Genomic DNA, 5,924 nt, shown 5'->3' with positions numbered 1-5,924 from the left:
TTTACTTTGCTTTGTTACTTTGTTGCTTTTAGTTCTCACTTGGCAAACAATCTATAAGGGATTGACAACCCCTTCATAGCGTTGGGTGCAAGCTTTTTGTGTTTGTGCAGGATCTTGAGATACTCTTCCGCCGGATTGATACCTTGGTTCTCAAACTGAGGGAAATACTTACCGTCGCTGTGCTACATCACCCTTTCCGCTTCGAGGGAACACCAACGCAAGGCTCCAAGGCCACGGGGGAAATCCTTTGCATACTTGCCTAGGAAGTCCCTTAAGGCGTAGCCGCAGCTGAAGGATTCCTGGTGCCGTTGACACAACTATTTCTGGCGCCGTTGCCGGGGATACACAATAGCCATCAGAAGTATTTCTGGCGTCGTTGCCGGGGAGGAGAAATCAAGATCTATCCAAGTAGGTCTCACAAACTCTTCTCTTGCATTTACTTTTGTTGCCAGTTGCCTCTCGTTTTCCTCTCCCCCACTTCACTTTTGCCGTTTTCATTTGCCTTTCTCCTTTGCCTTTTTCGTTCGCCCTTTTCTCTCGCTTGCTTTCTGTTCGCTTGTGTTCCATGTGCCCTCAATATGCTTGCATCTTCGCTTGCTGAAAATCTAGCGATATGGATCCTCATCCACTTGCTAGTCTCTTTAAGAGACCAACTCGTGTGGAACAAATTGCTAGTGAGTTGAGGCAATTGACTATTTCTTTGGAGTTTTGCGTAAGATGCGTGAATCTGAAAATTGTGAGGAAGAAATTCATGAAGTGATTCACGAGGGTTTCTCTGATGAAAAGCATGATTGCAATGGTTTCACTATAAATTCTATTAGTGACAATCATGCTAAGAGTATGCAAAACCCTAAGCTTGGGGATGCTAGTTTTGCTATGACCACTACTTATTGCAATAATCATGATTGGGGTGATGATCTTTCTTATGATCTTGAAAATTTGTTCAAACCTCATGATGAATATGATATTTGCAACAATATTGAAAGTGGGATTGGAGAAGTCATGACTTTATTTGATGATAATCCCACTACTTTTGAAGAGCGTCAACTTTGCATGCATGTGGATCATGAAAAGAGTATCCTATGGGATAGCTATATTTTTTAATTTGAATATGATCCCACATGTAATTGCTATGAGAGAGGAAAATATTGTGGTAGAAACTCTTATGTTATCCAATTACCTCTCGTTACGTTGAGATTGCTATTGTCTCTTTCTTCTTCCTTGCATTTGGTAACTATTGGTTGTCTTGCCAATTTGTTTCCCTATAAAATGCCTATGCATAGGAAGTATGTTAGACTTATATGTGATTTTCACATGCTTTAGGATGCTCTCGTTGTGCTTCAATTCTTGTCTTTTGTGAGAGCATCATTGAATGCCTAGCTAAGGGCGTTAAACAAAAGCGCTTGTTCGGAGGCAACCCAACGAATCTATCATTTTTCTTTCTGTTTTGTGTTTTCCACACTTTCATAATTCTATTATGATTGTGTTTTTTGTGTTTATTTTTGCGTTTGTGCCAAGCAAAATCGTTATGATTAGTCTTGAGGATGATCGTTTGGTCACGCTGGAAAAGACAGAAACTTTCTGCTCACGAAAAGAATTTTCATTTTTTTCTGGATGATATTTTGAGTTGATTCTTTTTTCTTCTGATTGCTATGCAAATTCTTCAGATTGTCGTAATTTGTCAGAATTTTTGAAGTACCAGAGGTATACGGAACATACAGATTGCTACAGACTGGTCTGCTGTTAACAGATTCTGTTTTTGTTGTGTTGGTTGCTTATTTTGATGAAACTATGGATAGTATCGGGGGGTATTAGCCATGTAAGATTGAAAGTACAGTAACCCAACATCAGCACAAGTAGAATTTAAGTTTGCTACAGTACCTAAGGAAGTGGTGGTTTGCTTTCTTGTACTAATGTTATCACGAGTTTCTGTTTAAGTTTCGTGTTGTGAAGTTTTGAAGTTTTGGGTGAAGTTCTTATGGACAAAAAGATAAAGAGTGGCAAGAGCTCAAGCTTGGGGATGCCCAAGGCACCCCAAGAGATTCAAGGATGCCGTAAAAGCCTAAGCTTGGGGATGCCCCGGGAAGGCATCCCCTCTCTCGTCTTCAATCCATCGGTAACGTTACTTGGGGCTATATTTTTATCATTGTTCAAAAATTCGGCCGATTAATCAGTTCACGGGCCAGTTAATCGCTACTCACTGGTTGGCCGACTCGAATAGTACCTATTCGTTGTGTTAATTGCCCAAGCCGATTAACGGACCTGTTAGACCGATTAATCGCTGTCAGACCGATTAATCGCCATGGCCCGTTAACTGTTGGCAAGCAAAGCCCAAGATTTTTGGCCCGTGACCGCCCCTCCGTCTCCTGATATAGCTAGGTTTCGGCCTCCTGCTGCCCCTCCTGCTTCTTTCCTATCAGGCCTCGACCTAGTTGATGGTGGCAGGTCCTCGCCGGTGCCCCGTGCAACAGCTCCGGCACTGTAGATTGTAGCAACTCTGCCGCTCGCCTGCCTCCTCTCCATTCCTCTCCATCGGCTCCTCCGGTGCCGTTGTATTGTCCCGTGGGTTGGTCGCCATCAACTGACCCGGCTGCAACTACCCAGCCCGTCCCTATGATTGATTCGCTAGCTATTCCTCCATGGCATCCCCCTGTAGCAAGGTATTACCCTGTTCTTCCTCTTTCTTTGTCACACTGGATAATCTAGCATAGCATCATCGATTTGTAAATTTTTTACAGAGTGTAGTATAGATGTATCCATTGAGTAGATTACAGGTTTGTAGATTAGAGATCTAGATTGTGTTACCTTTTAAAATGTAGATCAAATCACCAATACCTGAACATGTACGTGCAAGCGAGTTGGACAAGCAAGCACACAAGTAGGTTGATGGATGAACAGTAGGAAGCACACACAGTTGTTGACGTTTTTTGACAGAACGTCTGTGTACTATTTTTTATGGATGAACAGTAAGAATAAGATGCATATTGTGTGCTAAATCTCTTGGAACAAAAGATAGTGAATTATTTACATATGAATGAGATGCCTGTATGTTGCGGCCGAATACGGGTTTGCTACATCTACAACATATCGCATGCAACTGTAGGCGTAGTGGCAATGGGCATGCTTCGTCAGTAGCATCACTTACAGAAACATTTATCTTTGCAAGTGAGACACGCAAGCAATCTTAGCATTACCCAAGGAGGCTCTGACTAGCGAAAAGATATGATCAACCTTACTCATTAGGTCTTGGGCCTGCTTCTGGTTCCATCAAGCCCTGTGTACAACGTGTCTGATCTACTAACCGGCCTTCAGACACTGGAGTCTAAGCATAGCTGCTTCCATTACCCATGATCAATATAACTCATGTTTTCTTTTATTTTATATTTATTGAACATTGTTAGACCGGGGGTGACACGATTTGCTTCGGCATTTCTTACCTTGCAAAGTTTGGTTTCTAAAAGGAAGGAACTAAAGGCAATGGTTTGTAGTGATGAATGGGAAGCATGCAAGAACACAATAACAGTGAAAGGAAAGTTGGCTCATGCCACTATAATGAATAGGGGCTTTTGGAAAAATGTCTCTCTTTGCATCAAGGTATGCTTATTGGGGTTGCCTGCATCCAGTCATATGTTGGGGTCCTACACTTCTGCTTGTAGTTTTTACTTCTAACTTGTACATTTCTAATGTTGGGGCTGTTTGCACATAATTTTGTGACTCGTTTGATCATATTCATGTTTCCTTGCAAGGTTTTTGAGCCATTAGTGAAGGTTCTTCGGTTGGCAGATAGTGATGGTCCATCTATGGCATCTATGTATGGAGAACTAATAAGTGCAAAAAAGGAAATCAAGGCTGCTGTTGAAAATTCACAAAAAGATTATTTGTTGATCACTAAGGCCATGGATACCAAGATGAGTGGGAGGCTAGATTCTCCCTTGCACATGGCAGCATACATCTTGAATCCCAAATATAGTTATGCTGAACCGAGCATCTTTACGGATGTAGAGGTAGTGACTGCACTTATGGAAGTCATGGATACTTTTTATTATGACGATGACATCAAGCAAAATAAGGTTCTTAACATTGACTTCACAAAGTTTAAAAAGAAAGAGGGTATGTTTGGGAAAGTGACAGCCATGAAAGCAATTAGCAATGATAATTTTGATGCTGGTAAGCTTGTTCCCAAAGCAACAAAGTTCTTATTGCATTTCTGAAATTATATGGGCTGATTGCATATTATTTCACTTTTCTCAAATTGTAGCTGATTGGTGGTCAACTTATGGATTACAAACTCCTACGCTGCAACACATGGGCATAAAGATACTCAACTTGACCACAAGTTCATCCGGATGTGAAAGAAATTGGAGCACGTTTGAAATGGTAACTCTTAGACTTTTAGTCACTCTCAAATATCAATCAATTAGTCAAATATGAATATTCTTGCTTCTTGCGATTTTTTAACTAGGCATCCATTTGTACTTTGTAGGTGGATGCAAAGAAGAGAAATAAACTAGATGTGGCTCGTAGGGACAATCTAGTTTATATCCAATTCAATGGAAGGATGATTGATAAAAGAAAGAAGTTATCCTCTTCTAGCGATGTTCTTCTTGGTGAAGATGCATCACGAGCACAAGATTGGATATGTGAAGATGCATATATCGATGAGGCGATTGATCCCACTACAGGCATGCCATGCAACATCATTGATGAAGAAATGGAGGAAAGTGAACATGTGCAGCTTCGTAGGAGTGCAAGAGTTAGAACTCCATGAAGTTGAAGAATTCGTTGAGGATGATGATAATGAATCTGATCATGAGATAGAAGATGATGGGATTGATTATGAGTCTGATGATGATGGCGTTATAGCAACCAAGGATGATGATGATGAGGAGGACCCCCCGCAACCTTGAGCGATTTGTCATCAACTTATAACCTATTTATTATTGCACAAGACCTTATCTTGCTTGCTATTGGTGTGGCTGAACCTTGTTACCTTTCTACATATATCTATTTATGTCGCTGAAATTATGTGAACATTATTACCTATTTGGCTATTTGCACATTTCCTATTTGTGTTGTGAACCTTGTTAGGAATTATTCGGTACTCCCTATTTGTGTGGCTGCCATTTTATTTATCTTTGACATGTATGGCTGCATATTTTGTTGTTGCCATTTATTTAGTATTCCCTATTTCTATTTTTGTGTCTGCCATTTATCTTGAGTTGATCATGACATATTGGATATTCTGATAGCATATTGTTTTGATATCCTGATATTGTGTCGATGCCTGTTGAAAATCTTAATTGTTAATTTCGAGTTTGACATTATTTAGGGCTGGATGCATCAAGAATTACAATTTCACCTCTTATTTATGCTTTTTATATGCCTACAGTAGCATATTTTGGTACCTGACGTAGTTAGGACTTGGGAAAATGTGTGACAAGCTCCTATCCCATATACTGATTAATGGTCGACCGATTAATCCAGTTAATAGGCCGATTCACCGATTAATCGCTACTCCCAACCGGAACGAGCAGCTACCAGTTACCGAGTTCTTGATCATTGATTTTTATTCACCACATGTTATGTGTTTTTGCTTGGAGCATCTTGTATCATAGGAGTCTTTTATTTTTTTTGTGTCACAATCATCCTTTCTGCACACCTAGAGAGAGAGACATGCACACACCGTGATTTTGTCGAGCTTCACTTATATCTTTTGGTAGACAATTCAGCTCACATGGCTTCACTTATATCTTTTGAGCTAGATACTTTTGCTCTATGTGCTTCACTTATATCTTTTAGAGCACAGCGGTGCGTGGCTTGGTAGTTGATCTATGCTTTGAAAGTAGTCTCAAAAGGGGTAGTTATTCAAAGGGATACGAAAACTTCCACCTTCATGTGCATTGAATAGTTAGAGAAGTTTGATT

General features: G+C 40.3%; 1 pseudogene; it reads left to right on the top strand.

Moving 5' to 3' along the window:
* The first annotated feature begins 4,305 nt into the window (after positions 1 to 4,305).
* Positions 4,306 to 4,907, top strand: LOC123431186 (annotated as a pseudogene).
* The last annotated feature ends 1,017 nt before the right edge of the window (positions 4,908 to 5,924 follow it).

Source organism: Hordeum vulgare, chromosome 2H, assembly GCF_904849725.1.
Source record: "Hordeum vulgare subsp. vulgare chromosome 2H, MorexV3_pseudomolecules_assembly, whole genome shotgun sequence".
Taxonomy (NCBI): domain Eukaryota; kingdom Viridiplantae; phylum Streptophyta; class Magnoliopsida; order Poales; family Poaceae; genus Hordeum; species Hordeum vulgare.
The sequence above is the reverse complement of the archived record's forward strand: the minus strand, read 5'-3'. Positions and strand labels throughout refer to the sequence as shown.